Here is an 18,565-nt window from a genome sequence, read left to right as displayed (position 1 = left end):
GGAGTCGGTCTATTTGTTACGGACGTGATGCCTATATACATGATCATGCCTAGATAATCTCATAATTATTTGCTTTTCTATCAATTGCTCGACAGTAAGTTGTTCACCCACCGTAATACTTATGCTATATCGAGAGAAGCCACTAGTGAAACCTATGGCCCCGGGTTTATCTCTTATCATATAAGCTTTCAATCTACTTTTATTTGCCTCTTTACTTTTCCAATCTATATCATAAAATACCAAAAACATATTTATCTTATCATAATATCTCTATCAGATCTCACTTTCGCAAGTGGCCGTGAAGGGATTGACAACCCCTTTATCGCGTTGGTTGCGAGTTCTTTGTTTGTTTGTGTAGGTGCGTGGGACTTATGAGGAGCCTCCTACTGGATTGATACCTCGGTTCTCAAAAACTGAGGGAAATACTTACGCTATTGTGCTGCATCACCCTTTCCTCTTCAAGGAAAACCAACCCAAGCTCAAGACATAGCAAGAAGGATTTTTGGCGCTGTTGCCGGGGAGGTCTTCGCACAAGTCAAGACATACCAAGTACCCATCACAAACTCATCTCCCTCGCATTTGAATTATTTGCTATTTGCCTCTCGTTTTCCTCTCCCCCACTTCATCCTTGCCGTTTTATTCGCCCTCTCTTTTGCAATCTCCTCCTCTCTTTTCACTTGCCTTTTTCTGTTTGCTTGTGTGATGGATTACTTGTTGCCATGGCACAAGATAATACCAAATTGTGTGATTTCTCAAATACCAATAATAATGATTTCCTTAGTACTCCGATTGCACCTCTTAATGATGTTGAGTCTTTTGAAAATCAATACTGCTTTGTTGAATCTTGTTACGAAAGATCAATTCTCCGGCCTTCCTAGTGAAGATGCCGCTACCCATCTAATCAACTTTGTTGATTTGTGTGAGATGCAAAAGAAAAAAGATATGGATAATGATATTGTTAAATTGAAGTTATTTCCGCTTTCACTTACAGATCGTGCTAAAGTTTGGTTTTCGTCTTTGCCTAAAAATAGTATTGATTCTTGGAACAAGTGCAAAGATGCTTTTATCTCTAAGTATTTTCCTCCCGCTAAGATCATCACTCTTAGGAACGGTATTATGAATTTTAAACAACTTGATCATGAGCATGTTGCCCAATCTTGGGAAAGAATGAAATTGATGATTCGCAATTGCCCTACTCATGGTTTGAATTTTTGGATGATCATACAAAAATTTTATGCTGGATTGAATTTTGCTTCTAGAAATCTTTTAGATTCGGCTGCCGGAGGCACGTTTATGGAAATCACCTTAGGAGAAGCTACAAAACTACTTGATAATATTATGGCTAATTATTCTCAATGGCACACCGAAAGATCTACTAGTAAAAAAGTGCATGCTATAGAAGAAATTAATGTTTTGCGTGGAAAGATGGATGAACTTATGAGATTGTTTACTACTAAGAGTGCTTATATTGATCCCAATGATATGCCTTTATCTACCTTGATTGAGAATAATAATGAATCTATGGATGTAAATTTTATTGGTAGGAATAATTTTGGCAACAATGCTTATAGAGGAAACTTTAATTCTAGACCATTCCCTAGTAATTCCTCTAATAATTATGGAAATTACTACAATAATTCTTATGGTAATTTTGATAAGATGCCCTCTGATTTTGAAAATAGTGTGAAAGAATTTATAGTCTCTCAAAAGAATTTTAATGCCTTGCTTGAAGAAAAATTGCTTAAAGTTGACGATTTGGCTAGGAATGTTGATAGACTTTCGCTTGAAGTTGATTCTTTGAAACTTAGATCTACTCCTCCTAAGCATGATATCAATGAGTCTCTCAAATCTATGAGAAGTTCCATTGACGAGTGCAAAGAAAGAACCACTGGATTGCGTGCTACGAAAGATTGCTTTGTTAAAGCGTGTTCTTCTAGTTTCCATGAAAATAATGATGAGATCTTAAAGTTATTGATGTGTCCCCTATTAAATCTTTGTTTTGCAATATGAATCCTAATAATGATGGGACTAGAGATGAGTCAACTTTAGTTAAAAAGCGTCCTAATAATTCGGATTTTTTTAGATCTTGATGCTAAGTTTGGTAAAAGTGGGATTGAAGAGGTCAAGACTTTAAATAGCATTGAACCCACTATCTTGGATTTCAAGTAATTTAATTATGATAATTGTTCTTTAGTAGATTGTATTTTCCTTGTTGCAATCCGTGTTGAATTCTCACTACTAGGAAAAGGCCTAATAGTGGTGCACCAGTTTTGCCTACTAATGGCGCACTACTGGTGCGCCACTAGTACCACGCCACTAGTATTTTTTACTAATGGCGCACCACTGGTGCGCCATTACATTAGTAGTGCGCCATTAGTATGCCTAAAGGTGTGCCATTACTATCTCACTTAGTAATGGCGCACCACATAGGAGTGCGCCATTACTAACAATTTTTTTCAAAATGTTTTTTCAAAAAAAATCCGATTTTTTTTATTTGTTTCTTAATCTCGGGTCACTATGGCTTAATCTCGGATCAATATGCTTAATCTCAGGTCAAATCACACTCCGTGGTCAAACTTCCCGAAAGGTCACCCATCATATTAAACCCTGTTGATATTTAGGACTTTGTTCATGTTCATGAGTGTGATGAAATTTTGAAAAATAATTTCAAACTTCCGTTCATATTACGTATCATATTTTGAAAAAAAAAATCCCGAAAAAAATCCGAAACATTTTTTTTTCTGTTACTAGTGGCGCACCTAGCAAACGGTGCGCCACTAGTAAGTTTGAAATTTTTTGAATTTTTTTGCCTCCAGATCTTAATAGCCCCGTAACTTTTTTCTGTTAGGTTTTTGAGGATTTTGAAAATGTTTAACGGGGTTCCCCCGGTTAAATTTGGATGTAACTTTCCGAGTAGATGATTTTTCATATAAAAAACTTTTTAATCCGAGCAAGTATGCAAAGGTTATGCCCATTTTACAAATTTCAGAGAGATTTTGCAAATAAAGTCGAAATTCAGATTTGTAAATTTTCCCAATAACTAGACCACATATCACATGGGAAACTTACTTTCTTTTATTTTTTTTGACATTTCCATCATTTTCTTTTTTTTTAACTGAAAAGGCGGTCCAGGGGGTGTGCATTCGGTGAAATTTTTGGGACAAGTTAGTAATGGCACACCGTGGGAGTGGTGCGCCATTACTAGTTTAACTAGTAATGGCGCACTATCCCCTGGTGCGCCATTACTAGTTTTGAAAAAAAATTATGAACGACTCCACGACGGTAGTGATCGCTAGATGATCTTCGAGACCATCTTCTCTCAAGATTCAGCGGTTGACTTCGGCGGTGAGATGAAAATTATGAACGACGACTTGACGCAGAGGGATGGTTGTGCGGCAGTGGCGGGCATCACACGTAGTTGCTGGGATCACGGAAAAGTGGTGGCGACAAAACTTAAGTGACTTTGATGGTGGTGCTACTCAGCACCCAGTCTCGAGCTCCGGGGTGAAAGCCTAGGTCTGAACCGAGCGGTTCTACCTGGCAATGGCGATATTTTTCTTATGTCGTTACCCTGTTAAAGGCATTGCTCGGATATGTTTGAACTGATATTTTAGGGTGAAAACCTAGATTCTGGCCATGTGCTTGGATCCGGTAACGGCGGCGCTTGAGTGTCGCTCCCTTCCTGAAAGCGTTCATGTGATGTCATGAGATAGTTGGTGCGGATATGGTCATTGTTGTAGTTTGTTGACCACATATTTGATCGCTTTTGGGCTTTCTTTTTCTTTTTCTCGCCTGCATATAGCTTTGGTCTTACATGACTTTGCTATTTGTCAGTGCGTTTTCGCGTTTGTGTGAGTTGATGTTGGCTGTGTGCATCCTACCTATGCAGTGGCCGGGTGTGTGCTCATCGTGTTATGTATCTTCTTGATGCTCCATTTTGAGCAAATAAAATTCATCTTTTATCAAAAGAAAAAAAATGATAGTGATTTTTGTATGCGGCAAACTTGCAAGGCGGAACTGATAAGGAAGCAAAAGGCGCATCTTTTGCCATCAGGATGAGTGGACCAAACATCAGGATGAGTGTAATAAGTTCACACGAGCTGTATGGTCGATCATTTGGAACGCATAAAGTTTGTATTCACGTAATAGTGTGCATATCCATTTCGAAAAAAAATAGTGTGAATAATATTTTTGGCACACGGTTTTAGGGTATCTATGAAGAACTTTATCCCATATCCAAGTTGGGCTCTAAGAATGATGTGTTTTTTGACGAAAAAAATATATTCTTCTTCACTGTAGTTTGTATGTACGCTAATGTACACAGTGGCTTCGTACAGGTCCATGGTCATTGGGCGGAGCAGGGTGCTGTCTATGGCATGGCAGTGTGTACTAGTTTGGAACAAGTAGCCAACACAGTTTTACTCTGCATGGATGACGATTTATTCCACACATTTCCCTCAGAAAAAATTATTGCACACATCAGCCATCTTATATCTTAGACAACCTTCTTCTTTCTTCTTTTTCCGCGTCAAATGAGTTGATTTTATTTTTATTAGTTGCTGATTGGTTTGGGTTGTGTGCATCATGTCATTGGTAGAAGCCATGTATGTAGAAATGAGCCAATAAAATCCCCTTATCGAATAACATGAGATTGTCCTATGTGAAGAATAACTGCCCATCTTCTTGTCTGCATCAACTCCAACCAGGCAGCTGGATGCAGCTTTTTTTTGATTTTGAATTCTTTGGTTGTGTGCAAACACTATTAGGCTTGCATGGTATGGTGCTTAAAGCAGCTCTAGGGCTGGCTATGAGAGAACGCTTAGATCGAACATTTTTTCACAGCCAGCCCGTGCCATGGTTTGCATGTTTTATGTTCCACTCACCACCCTAATCACCTTCACATGATCCCTTGTAATCTACACAGTAATGCTTCGATTCGAAAAAGATGAATTGTATATCTTGAAATTCATGCTAATGTTTGCACATCCTTGAGATGAATTTCGGTAAATATTTGAACCAGGTCGACCGTTTCCTTTGGCACTGTCGCATCTTGTTGTTTCACATGACTTTTGTGTTGTGTGTTTTCTGTTTCGACGATCGTAGATGAATAGATCTAAATCTATATCTATCTATCTGTCTATCTATCTATCTATCTATATCTATCTATCTATCTATCTATCTATCTATCTATACCTATACTAATCATAGACTCCCAAGAAATTATCACATTAATTAGAATTTACTAGCCGTCCATCTGGTGGGACCAAGTTATTACGGTTTAGATTAACAGATCTATTGGTTTAGATTAACAGATCTATCTATTTTGTATTTTTTTTTCTTGGAGGCCAACTCCACGTTAATGCTAAAAGAAGAAGCATATTGTCCATGCGGTTTAGGTGTTAGCTTTGTACAGCCGTTGGATGATATACCATCGGGAGTCCTCCCATGTCATCCCACTTCCCACGCACATGTCTCCTCTTTGCTTGCGTTACGGGGAAACAAAATATGTTTCTTCATCAATAATTTCAAGCACGCCCCGCCTCCTCCCTGTACGCTCGTGCGACCTAGGGTTTCCAATGCCTCGCCTCCTGGACTCTCTGCTGAGCCTCCCTCGCTGTCTTTCCTCCGTTTTCCTCGCTACATGCCTGTTGTGGTGGTTTCATCATACCGGTTTTAAGCGTAAGCTTCTCTGATTCTTTGCCGTCCTCACGTCCTTCGAGTTTCTGACCGCAGGCAGGGAAGCCAAGGATCCTGTGCCAACAGCTAAATCTTGGTGGATTATATCTACTTCCTCGCCGTCATTGATGAAGCATTTAGAGGGGATAATTGTGGTGTGCCCAAAGTCACCAATGCAGCTCCGACAGATCAACCTTACATCAGGTCTAATGTTCTTTCCAAATACCATGTGTTTCCATTGGATAGTACTAGGTTCATGAGGCGGAATCACAAATGCATACAATATTGAGTTCATATCTTGGATGGTTGGATTCATTACGTGTTTATCTAGATTGATCATCCTTTAACTGTAGGTTGATCTTATTTCAGACTATCTACACAACCATATACACCGGCATATACATAGTACCCTCCAGCAATCCTTGCTAAGCGGCTACTCACCGTCGGATGCCTTCTCGGTCTTACATGATGTCTTTCCTTTAATTGTTCCTTCCAATTAGCTAGTATAGAGCCATGCATCAAGCCGTCTCATAGGTACCATGGCCAATGCCCATGCAGTGGAATAATGTGTCCCACTCCAGCCAATTAGCAAATACAGAAGTCACGTACATTACTTCAGTTATAGTAGGACACCAGTAATAATGTACACAACAAATGATTTGTAGGGTAATAGGTTTTATTTCTTTCCCTTCCCTATCAATACATATGTATATATCAATAGTTCCATTGGAGAATCATGTAAGCTGCAAGCTTAGTGTTCTCACGCCAACAGCCTTGAGAATAATTAAACTGACGCACTCGGTTTCAGTTTATATATGTTTAAGTGATGTTGTTTTTATATTAGTAGAAAGCATTAGAAGATGCGAAAGTAGATAAAAAGAAAACGCCCAAGGAGTAAAAGACAGAATAAACAACCAAAAGAAGGGAAAAGAAAGCCAAAAAAGGAAATGAATTGTACAGCTATCATACTTAAATCTGTATGTTCATTATTACATTTAATTTTAAGACTGCATTGGTGTACTTATATCGAGTTTCCATGGTCATCTCATTCTATACGTACCCTTTTGTATATCTGAAACCTATTGTTTCTATATAGAGCCATATACTTCATCTATGTTCCTGCTATCTGTATATTATTAATGCGTTTTGCTCTTTGAATGTCAATAAACCATCAGATCATTCCCAAGTTTTGTGTTAAAGCTAACAAAAATTCTTACAAATGCAAGGCCATGGAATATTCAATTGCAGATCTCGGTTAAATTGTTGTTATATAAGATGAGTTACACCGATCATGTTTATACTTTATATATCTTCTTTATGTACTGCAGTCCATATAGTGAAGTTCCTTCTACAAGAATAACTAAGGCACAATGGGAAGGCAACATGTAAATAGTTGATTGAGTAATTCCCGAAACTGTATTAATCCTTACTTAGTGTTATTAGCAGCAGTTTGCCAAAGCAAAACTTAGTTTGTTTTCACTGATTCTCATGTTTCGGGAGCAAGCTGTAAGGCTCTAATTAACTTTGCTCTCCTATGCAAATAAAACTGAGCGTGTATATATACAATTTCTGCTCCTACTCTATACTGCCTGGCAGCAACCTTGCTAGGATTAAATTTCCAATACAAATTGGCATGTTACCTTGTTGTGCTAAATAATGTAGTCCATGTTGTAAACATGTGCAGGACACCACCGCCTCTCCTTTCACTTGCACACACCATTTTGTTGCCCCAGTCTCACCCTGTTCTGCCTTATTCTTTAGGAGTATATGTCCCTCTTCTTCGTCCTGATGATACCCACATGCCCCCGAACAATCCATTCATCGGTGTTCTTCTCTACAAATTGGCCGTCCTCATTCCACATGTCTCTGGTGATGTTCAGGTAGCTAGCATTCTGATCCAGCATGTATATGAGACTCGCTGGTCATGGTCCACTCCATGGTAATCGTGTAAGATGTCTCTTCCAAATTTAAAAGTTCTCCTAATAATGATGGACAGGTCGATATTTTGCAAAACAATATTGATTGGTGTATGTCTGAACATGTCATGAATCTGGACATAGGCATAAAAGAAGAGGATACCACGATCGACTGCGCCGCAGAAAACCTCCTCATCTACGGCATCAGGTATTGGCCACATCTGGCGTCTCCGGATGGAATACGCAGGTTATATTTGATATCTACCACTGTGAAGTAAAGGCATCATGCAGTTTGCTGGACATGTGTGCTACTGCTAGATCGAGTAGACTGAAGGGTTCGACTATTGTTCTCCAATCTGCAAGTATGGATTAATCTACTACTTTAGCATGATGCTTGCATGAGTGGTGAACTACATTTATTTTCTTAGAGCATGCCTTTGTAAGGTACTTGCAAGTATGGATTATTTTTTGATATTTAGTACATTTATTCACTATAGATTTTTATACTACATATAAGTAAGATTGGTTTATTTGTCTTCGTACATTTTATGTTTCACTTTATTTTTACCTGAATACTCAACAATATGACCTAGGTAGATTTTATGACCGAATAGAAAAATACATAATTTAAATGGTTTAGTAAGAGTTGCTTGCGTGCTTTCCATCAGACAGGCTAAAACTATATATTGTATCTTCTATTAAATGTTCCCTCTCGGGTAGAGTTTTTACTAGGCATATTTCTTTTCCCTGAACTTAGATGACTCATCCAAATTTCCCACATAAAAATATTTGGTAGGTAAAGTTCTTCCATAGTATTTGTAATAATTTTTAATATTTGGTCCTACATGTGGATCTCCATGATAGTGAAGGTGGAGGTGGACAATGTATCTTCATGATAATTTCGAGACTCGACTACCTAAATTATAAATATATTATTTATATCTGCCAGTTTAATTAATGCATGAACCAATTTTCTTGGTATAAAACCTTAGATTTTAGACTATGATTTATAAGATGTCAATTTTAATACCCCATTTTCTCTTCTGTGATATATTTTCTCCCTTTGTTGGTATTTCATATCATGTAATGAGATACTTATTTTGGGACAGAGTGAGTATTTACATAATTTACTGTGTACAACAGATAAGTTTAAATTAAGGTTCTGCACTCGAGCAGCCTTAAAGTATTGGGGCTGCAGTGAATTAGTTTAAGATTGTATGAGAACTCTACTTTGCCAGGATTATAGTTTTATCTCAGTTTGAAGCAAGTTATGGTATGTTCCAGGATGACACTATGATAGTTTTATCACCCATTAGATTTAACTATACTTCGACGCTATAGAATTTTCTCTTAACAGATTGATATCTCCTTGGAGACTACATTGCTATCATACTATGCATATAGAAATTTAGGGTTTGTTGATTTTTGTGTGGCAATAAAAATAGTAGAGACAATAGTGTAGGCCATATTTTTATAGGGCGCACGCCAAACATCAGCTGGCTCACGTGCATATGTGATCGGCCGGTAGAAGAGCCGTTGGATCCCGTGCTTGGCCACCTTTTGATCTGGGCTGCGTCCGCACGAGCATTCCCCAAGGGAATAAATTTTCTTCCAAACAATTCAAAGTTATATGCATCATTGCATATAAATAGCTAGCCCGTGCGAACGCACGGGTTGACGACTAGTCTCCTATAATACCACATAAATGTGTTCATGTGTGCATGTTACGAAAACTAATAAATTTTGACAAAAATCTTCGCACCTGGTTGATCATTTGAGATTTCCTTTGACACTGGCTTCATCTCATAGTCTCACAAGACTATTCTGATGTACATTTTTTTTGTTTCGACGGTCATGAACAGGTAGATTTATGTATCCCTACTGTTTGTAAAAATATGACACACCTATGCATCAGACAACTGAAAAACGATTTGCACCTAGTTGGTTTCGTGACCGTTGGATGAACGCATGTGGGCCGACACACTTTTTTCCTTCAGCACCCTATTTCCGCGTGAGGTAAGTTCACTACATGGATAAGAGGTGAGATCAATCGTTTGTGCGTACATAACCAAACAACAACATGTTGCATCTGAGGAGAAAAATGCTTTGAACCAAACAATTATGTGTGTGTTTCTTCTAAGTTGAGGAGGATGCATTGTACCAAACTATCTGGACAACATAGTTTTTACCATGTATTCACTTAGCAAGGCCCAACTACCTATAAGTGACCGAGGCGTCATCCCTTCACGAGATGAGATAAAAACACCGTTTTCTTTAGAGGTTGGTGATAGCATCTTGATATTAATATATTATCATTTCCTGGAACAAACATGTACTCTCTCTGTCTGGTGAAGAGTGTACATTTGGCTTTAAAATTTGTCCACAAAAGAGTGTACTTCTATCTTCGCAGTGCACTTTAAAGTACAACAAAATGTTTCTCTCTTATCACACGGTAATCAAGACCAATAGTTTAACTTCTGGACTTTGCCTAATATGTACTCCCCACGTCTGATGAAAAGTGCACATATAGAAATTTTTGGATAAATTATGGAGTGGAGTAAAAATGCATTGGAAAGGTACAAGCCACCATCTCTCTCCTCTTTAATTACTCAACCCCCAATAAGCTAAGTACATTCAGAAATTAAGGAGACCATGTGTAGAATGTTATTCCCTCTCTCTCAGTTTATAGGGCGTGCGCGTATCCCTAGGTCGTCAATTTGACCGGCCTAATACAAGTCATATATTACAAAAAATATACCAATATAAACTTCAAATGTTCTATTTTCAAAAGGTATAATTTTTGTGTTATATAGTTTATATTATGGTGATAAAATTGGCGACCTAGATATACGGTACGGGTAAGACTTGTAAACTGAAACGCAAAGCATTAAGAGTACTTTCTTCGATCTATATTAATTATCACTTATTAAGTTTCATGTTGTATTAAAGTTGTACTAAGTGATCGAGAATTAATATTGAACAGATGGAGTATTTAATTTGCTGTTGCACCAACAAATTGATGCTTTGATAAGATCGAAGCTCCCATATTATTTTTGTTGGCTTTGGATCAATTTATGATCATGTGTGCACTGCCCTTTAATTACAGCCCACGGCTGATAAGCTAGCTAGGGACTTAGCTTTGCACCTAGACTCGTACCAATTAGTACAACTTATGTCCATTATTATTAATATAATGGACATTTTTATCGTTTTATAGGCCTTGTGCTATAGCTGAGTCCACGTTTGTGTGCTGTCGTGCCGGCGTTCCCTCTCGGCCACCAACGATGTCTCTATAGCCGGGTTGTTCACTGGACTCTAGCTGCATTTGTTAGGGCATCTCCAGCCGTTCAGCCCCCCAGGAGGCATTTTTTTCGTCGCTTGGGGGGCTGCCGGCGAAAATTTTAGCTTGGGGTTGAAAAAATCTCCAGCCGTGAGACACCCCCAAGCGAAGCCGTCGAACGCGTCGCCTTCCGCTACTGCCGCCCCGCGCGTGCATGCGCACACCGGCCGCCGCCCACTTGCCAGCACGGCATGGATCCCGTCGCCGACGCGCCAGACCCGCCGGGCTCTGCCGTGACCGTCCTCGACACCTTGGGCGAGGATATGCTCGCGGTCATGTCCCCGGTGTCCATCTGCACAGCGGTCCGCACGCCCGCCCGCCCGCGCTTGCAGCCCGTGCGCCCATGATGCCAGCCAACACGACGGCTCACCCGCACGCAGCCAACACGCCTGCAGCGGCTCGCGCTGATCGACTTGCCGCTCCCCAAGCCGCGCCGCTCCTGCGCCTCCGCGGATGCGCCCGGCAGCAGCCTGCGGTGCGCCGCCTCGCCGCTGCGCACGCATGTGCCCTTCTCCTGGGAGAGCTCCACCGGCGTGCCCAAGAGCAGGAGGGACACGCGGGAGGAGACGATGTCACCGCCAAAGTTGCCGCCTGTGCGCTGACCGCCGCAGTGCCCCGCGAGGACCAATTGGTGCTACGGCAACGGGAGCGAGGCCAGCAGCGACGACTTCAATGCGTCGTCCTTCTCCGACGCGCTGGACAGGACGTCCTCCTCGCCCGCGCGGATCGGCTCCTTAGCGTGCGCGCAACATCTCCACCCACGCCGGGGACGCCCGTGGCCTTGATGTGCTTGGCCCGCGAGGGCGACGGGAAGGGGCGCTTGAAGAACCGCCTGGGCGTGGACCTGGCCGGTGAAGGCGACACCCCTGCCGGCAGCGGCCTCGTGCCCCGCGGGGTACGGGCTGTGCCAGGCAACCCCGGGCGTCTGGTGCGCGGGCGTGGTCGATCCGGAGTTGCGGCGGCGCGGGGTCCCGTTCCCGGCCGCGGTGGCCGGCGTGGGGTGCCGTGACGGCGGCGTCTGCGGAGCTGGCCGGGGCCGGTGAGTGCGTCTCCGCTCGGCGGCGCCGCGCGAGGTAGCACTGCCCCATGGCCGGGTCCCCGCCTCGGCCTGCCATGCACGCGCTGAAGAAGGCGTTCGCTGGCCATGCACATGGTGGGCCTGGGAGGAAAAGAGGAGAGAGAGTGAGGTCTGAGGCTGACTTGTGGGGTTTTTGCATGCAAAATGGAGCGCCGGTGCCCCAGCTGCGCCCCAGCTCTTTGGGTTTGGGTTGGTACCGCCGGGCGTAACTTTCGTCAAATCCGGCGCTTTTTGGACTTGTGGGGGCCTGACTGGGTGAAAAAATACGCGCCGGCGATGAAAAATGCCTCTTGGGGGGACGGCTGGAGATGCCCTTATCAGGCAAGATGGTGCCACCGGCCCCTGCTGGCGCCATTCCATCCGGTGCTTTTTCGCGTCTATTTGTCTCTTAATGCTTTGCGTTCTCAGACTTGGCATCCGAAAGTGACCGGAGATGAGCTCTGCTAGATGAGAATAATTTTACTTCCTTGTTTCTCCCATAAAGGAACACAAAATGGTTATACTACTTCGCCTGGCTAGCTACATAGGCCTTATTAATAGAAGCAAGATTAAATAAATACAGGGACGGGTTTACAGTTAGCGGTAAACCATCACAAAAACCATAACTCAGGCGCTTCCTGCACCGGCCACCCGCGATTGATGTAAGTATATTTGACTTTTTATCTTTGAGCTCTTTTACGGTGATTGAAGCGTTACGGATTGTAATTCCGTGTAACTCTCTCACTGATTATTTTCCACCGTTGATTTCAACCTGTAAATTAAAAAAATAAGTTTAATCAATAAGGGTATTATGGTCATGTGTGATTTTCTTAGTACTCCGCTGGCCAAACCCCCGCATCTGGCTAACCATCTCGCGAGGGAGGCGCCGGCGCGAGAAGGTAGGAGACGGCGGCGCAGGAGCGAGGACCTGGAGGCAAAAACGCCGGCGCGAGGTCTAGGAGGCGAAGCCCCGGCTGGTCTTGGTCGTAGTGGCCGCTCCCCCACATACGTCCCCGCCGACGCCGCGTGAGGTTCTGGAGGGGACGCCGCCGCCGCGAGGTATTGGAGACCCTTGTTGCACTTGGTCGTAGAACAGAGGTATCTCTTCCCTTGCCATCATCTCTTCCTCCCATCCTTCCCTCCTCACACCTTGTGCTGGCGGTGGAGACATGGAGCAACTGCACATTGTAGCACCTTGAAATAAAATTCAGTTAGCAGTTAGGGTTCAGATTAGTAGTGGATACGCCAGCAGTGCGTTCGCTAGATTGTGCAACTTCCGCAGTCACTAATCCCATGATTAGCGGCTGGCCCGTGTCCTCGATGCCTGCAATGCTGCTGCTGCAGCTGACTGTTAGCACACTGCTGCTGCTACGTTTTTTACATGCACGAATCATCAACACAAAACTCTAAGGAAAAAAGGGATATGATATGAATTTTTTCCAGCAAAGAATCATTTGGTTTCTCACACAAACATACAAGTAGAAATTTCAGCCTTAAAGTTTCCAGAATCAACAGTTAACTGTGTAAGCTTATGCTCATAGTCCTGTATCATATACATACACAAGTTCAGGCCATACATGTATAAATTCTGTTAACGGTCAAGCCTTTATTCAGTAATGAAATCTTGAATTTGGATTACTTGTAACAGCATGTTCAAACAACTGAAATCTTGCTGCAGCATACACATACAAGTTCAGGTCATACATGTAAACGATGGCTTGGAACAACTTAACTAGTGCTAATAACAGTTTCATAGTTCAGTTGCATGTGTTTGTTTTGAAATTTAGAAGAGACACAGGTTCAGAGTTCACAAATTTCTTACAACATGTAGCATTCCCCAGTGGCATTTGCTGCTTATAAACTACAGAGAATACTGGTAATAAATCCCACTAAGCATAGGTTAGTAGAGAGGATCAAAATTCAGACATATGATAAACTACAGAGATTCTGCAATTTCTGAAGAGTAGTCAAATATTAATCCCTCCGTCCCATAATGTAAGGTGTTTTTTGACACTAGTTTAGTGTCAGTGGGGTGTCAAAAAAGGTCTTACATTATGGGGCAGAGCGAGTAGTTGCTATGATAATGTTTTCATAACTATGAAGAGTGTGTTATATGCTGTTTACAGATTGTATAGCTGGAGTAGCCTAACAATTCTAGAAGACACTATGCACTGGTTTTGTGTGTCATAAATTCATAATATGTAGTATCACTGTATCAGTCTTCTTAGTGCAAAAATGGAGACTACATTTCCATGGTACTCACATGCTATTACTATTCTTGCATTAGGATGTACTCCCTCCGTCCGAAAATACTTGTCATCAAAATGAATAAAAGGGGATGTATCTAGATGTATTTTAGTTCTAGATACATCCTTCTTCTCCATTTTGATGACAAGTTTTTTCGGACGGAGAGAGTACTACATAAAACCAAGGCTAATTTGTTTGACTTCCAAGTCCTTACATTGCCATGACAAATCTGCTTGGCCACAGTTCATGTTATTTGCCAAAGCAAGTGAAACTCTTACTATTTTCTATAAAACTGAAGTGTTCTCATCAAAACCTTCTCCACTGGATGCAGGACTTTCGTGTAGGAGAAAGCGAGATGTTCATAGTCCACCTTTGTCGTCAGAGTTTGTGTATTCCCTACGGCAGCAAAAATAACGTCAATTAAGGCAGCCACCGGTTCAAACAGTGAGCATCAGGTACTCTGTTTTCACTTTTCAGCACTCTATAGTTTAAACTGTTGTGTTTAGTCTAGCAGATCCTTTTTCTGTGGAATCAAGTTTACCAGATTTAGCATTGACCTTTTCTTCTATCTTTGTATACATGCCGGTAGTCATCAAGGAAATTTTACACAATTGTACAACCAACAGAGCAAAGGGTGCCATAATACTGATTTTATCATTTCCACCATGAATTTCTCTCTTAATCAACCATGCTTTCCTGTACATCACATAAAATTAAGTGTACTTAGGATTGATTTAGTGCAGTTGCAATAGTTCCGCACCAGGGATATCATGCGTTAGCCAGCTCTATTGTTCTTTATGTTCTATGCAATTGATGATTCAGTTTAGTTCGTCATTAGGGCACTATAATCAATGTTTAGTAATAAATTTTAGTGATTCTCCCATGTAAACTTGATTTTCTGGCTGCAGGCTTATTGTCTGTCTTGGGTGTTCATTGTAGCAGTAGTGTGAGTACTGGACAACCTTCTGCCACCGTCGTTTACCTCCGACTCGCCAGCCAGCTGCCATCGTCTACCTCCTGTCTACCTCGTGCCTCGCTGGACAGCGCAGTCGTCAAACTCTGTCTCACCGGGAAGCCACTGCCGTCTACCTCTGCTTTGTACTCCCTCCTTCCGGAAATACTTGTCGGAGAAATGCATAAAAATGGACGTATCTAGAACTAAAATACATCTAGATACATTCATTCCTCCGACTACCATGATTTATTTCATTTTCTAGTGTATATTTTTAAATTTTTAAATTGTATTTCCCTAATGGCCATGGCTTGAGAGAAGACTACTAGCGGGCTGGGGATGTTAACTGCTTTGGCGTTGCACTGAAGAAGTTTTGCCAAAAAGAAATAAAACTAGAAGCAAAATTCAAATTCAGGAGCATTTCCGTTAAAAAATTGTTAGAAAAATAAGTTTCCATAAAATCTCTCAAAAATTCATGGTACCCTATATTCAATCTGGGAAAGTTTCTAGAAGTTTTGATGAATAGAAAAAAAATTAAGAAAATTTCAAATTCAGGACCATTTTGGCTCAATATTTACACCAAAAACAAGATTTCAGAAAGAAAAAAATCCACACTATTCTTAGCTCATTCAATTTGGGAAAGTTTCAAGAAGTTCTTCCAAACAGAAAAAAATAGAAGGAAAAAAATAAAATATCCAGGAAGAAAAAACTCAAAATTTGGCATGAAAAATTTCAAAAACTCCACACTACCCTTATATTTAGTCTAGGAAGATTTCAAGAAGCTTTCTCGAACAGGAAAAAAACTAAAAGCAAAATTCAAGTCGAGGAGCATTTTTGGTTCAAAAATTGGGTAGAATATTTTCCTGGGAAAAATATCCAAAAATAAAGTTCCCAGAAAAATTCCACGTGTACCAATTTAGGAGATGATAGTTAAACTTCACTATAGAACTTGGCTTTGTAACAATCAGTTTGATGCAAATAGAACCAATAATGTAGATCAGGTTCAGGTGCATGTTAGCTCTACATGGTAGCTCTATGCTGGTTATGGGTCTGAATGGGTCATAGCGGTACTTGTGGACCAAGATGATCCATCATGGTAGTTATGGGTTGGAATGACCTGTGGTGGTAGTTGTGTGTCGGGACTATCATTCAAGGTAGTTGAGGGTCCTGATGACCTATTATGGTACTTGTGGATCCACACGTCCCAAAGTGGTAGTTGTGGGTCCGTATGACCCTTAGTGATAGTTCTATGTTGGTAGTATCTATAAGGGTAGTCAAGAGACCGTATGACCCATAGTTCTAGTACTGGTTCTGACAACCCATAGTGCTAGTCGTGGATTCGGATTACTCACATTAGTACTTCTGGGTTTGGACGACCCATAATGCTAGTAGTAGAATTGACGACTCATGGTGCTAATTGTGGGCCAGTATGGTTCATTGTGCTAGTCGTAGTCTGGATGACCTGTAGCGGTATTTGTAAGTTCGGATGACCCATACTGCTAGTCGTGGTCCGGACAACCCATCGTGGTGCTTGTGGACCCAGACAACCGATGGTGCTAAGTTCTGGGTTCGGATGGCTCATAGTATTAGTTGTGAGTCTAGATGTCCAATGGTGCTAGTTGTGGGTTTGGACGATCCATGGTATTATTAGTGTGATCGCTGATGGGGTTATGTACCTAGGGTAGGGTCATGGACCTGATCCAAGTAACTTACCCCAGGACATCCTTAGAAGAGGTCGCCTTCCAGTCGACCAACGAGGATTCACTCGACTGGTCTGAAGGACTCGACCACGAAGACTCACTCGACCACCAGGAGGTCAAGAGGCACTCTGCACTGCAACGGCCTGTAATCAAGTAGACTTTATGATAGTAAAGGCCTTTATGTGGGGCGTTACCAGTAACGCCCCAGACTTAACTCACCTTAAACCCTCTCCTACGTGGGCTGGCTGGGGTCCTGGCGCACTCTATATAAGCCACCCCCCTCCACAGGCAGAGGGGTCGGCACCTTGTAATTCACACATTCATAATCCACTCGACCGCCTCCGGGCTCCGAGACGTAGGGTTGTTACTTCTTCCGAGAAGGGCTTGAACTCGTACATCCTTTGTGCTTACAACTTCTCCATAGCTAGGACCTTGCCTCTCCATACCTACCCCCCACTCTACTGTCACGCTTAGAACAACGACAGTTGGCGCCCACCGTGGGGCAGGTGTTTTAGCGATTCTGTGGAGAAGTTGCGATTCTTCCGAGTACTCTCATCATGGTGTCTGCTGGAGTTTTGGTCAAGGGTCAAGAGATTCGTCTCGGCACCCTCACCTTCATCGCCGACGACTCCGCATGGCTCCAGGAGGCTCCACTCGACGTAGACGCGCTCCCCGTCCGCGGTGCGACGCATTTTCGCGCATGTGTCCGCGGCGTTCTGCTACGGCAACCGTCGACCCAGTATCGGTCGGCTCCTCCATCGTCCACCCTCCCGGTCTCCCGCCAGCGCAAGCGCTCGGGCCGGTCGAGGCTTCAGCGATGGGTGAGTCACGCGGTGGTTCGCCAATCGGCCACTACACAAGTTGCGGCAATCGAGCCCAACGAATCTCTTTACGGCTTGTTCGATCAGTCGACTGGCTCCGGAGAGACTGCATCCGAGTGCGGAAGCAGTGATCCAGCGGCGGAAATCTTGATGGTCGACGGGCCCCACAGCCCTCCTGGCTTCGCCCGTGGTGGTGGAGCAGGCGACGGCGGCGACCCTGCACGAGACTACGAAGAGTACCAGCCCGAGCCACTCGACTCTCTGCAAAGAGAAGAGCTTCGCCGCAGGAACGAGGATCCCCTGCGTATTCCCATCGCAGGAGAAACCCCCGAGGCTCGTGCCTTGGAGGAGGCGCGTCTGGCCAATTTGGCCGAGCGCACTCGACTGGAGAACCTTCAGCGAGCACTCGACGAGCGCGCGCGGCAACGAGTTCCCGACACCAGTCGACGTCAACTCTTCCCGCCGACTCAGGTATATCGAACCCCAATTCAGAATTTAGCAGCTGCGACCCGTATAGCAGAGTCCATTCAGCCTTCGCAGTCGGAAGCTGGCAGAGGTTTGCTGCAGATCAGGGATCTGCTCCGGGCAGCAGGAGATCAGAATTCAGCCGTGTCTCAGTCGCGCAACAGAATTCACAGTCGATCTGTCACTGTGAATACGGTTCAGTCGGCCCACAGCCCCAGATCGCCTCCGCGGCGCGAAGGGCGTGAGAATCGGCGAGATCAATATGGCGACAGACTCGACCGAGATGATAGGCGTCGAGTGCCCTATTCCCCTCCGAGGGGTGGGTCTTACGCTCCTCGGCAGCCAGATGATAGGCGTCAGTACAGTACAGGGCGTAGGGTTCCAGTTGACC

The 18,565-nt window shown here is 43.0% G+C and overlaps 1 long non-coding RNA gene across 1 annotated transcript; it reads left to right on the top strand.

Annotated features, from left to right (window-relative positions):
• Window positions 1-12,994: 12,994 nt before the first annotated feature.
• Window positions 12,995-15,369, top strand: LOC119289669. The gene is made up of 3 exons (XR_005141572.1): window positions 12,995-13,087; window positions 14,568-14,691; window positions 15,145-15,369. It is a non-coding gene; the product is annotated as an uncharacterized LOC119289669 (long non-coding RNA).
• Window positions 15,370-18,565: the final 3,196 nt, after the last annotated feature.

This window comes from Triticum dicoccoides, chromosome 4A (assembly GCF_002162155.2).
Source record: "Triticum dicoccoides isolate Atlit2015 ecotype Zavitan chromosome 4A, WEW_v2.0, whole genome shotgun sequence".
NCBI lineage: Eukaryota > Viridiplantae > Streptophyta > Magnoliopsida > Poales > Poaceae > Triticum > Triticum dicoccoides.
The sequence above is the reverse complement of the archived record's forward strand: the minus strand, read 5'-3'. Positions and strand labels throughout refer to the sequence as shown.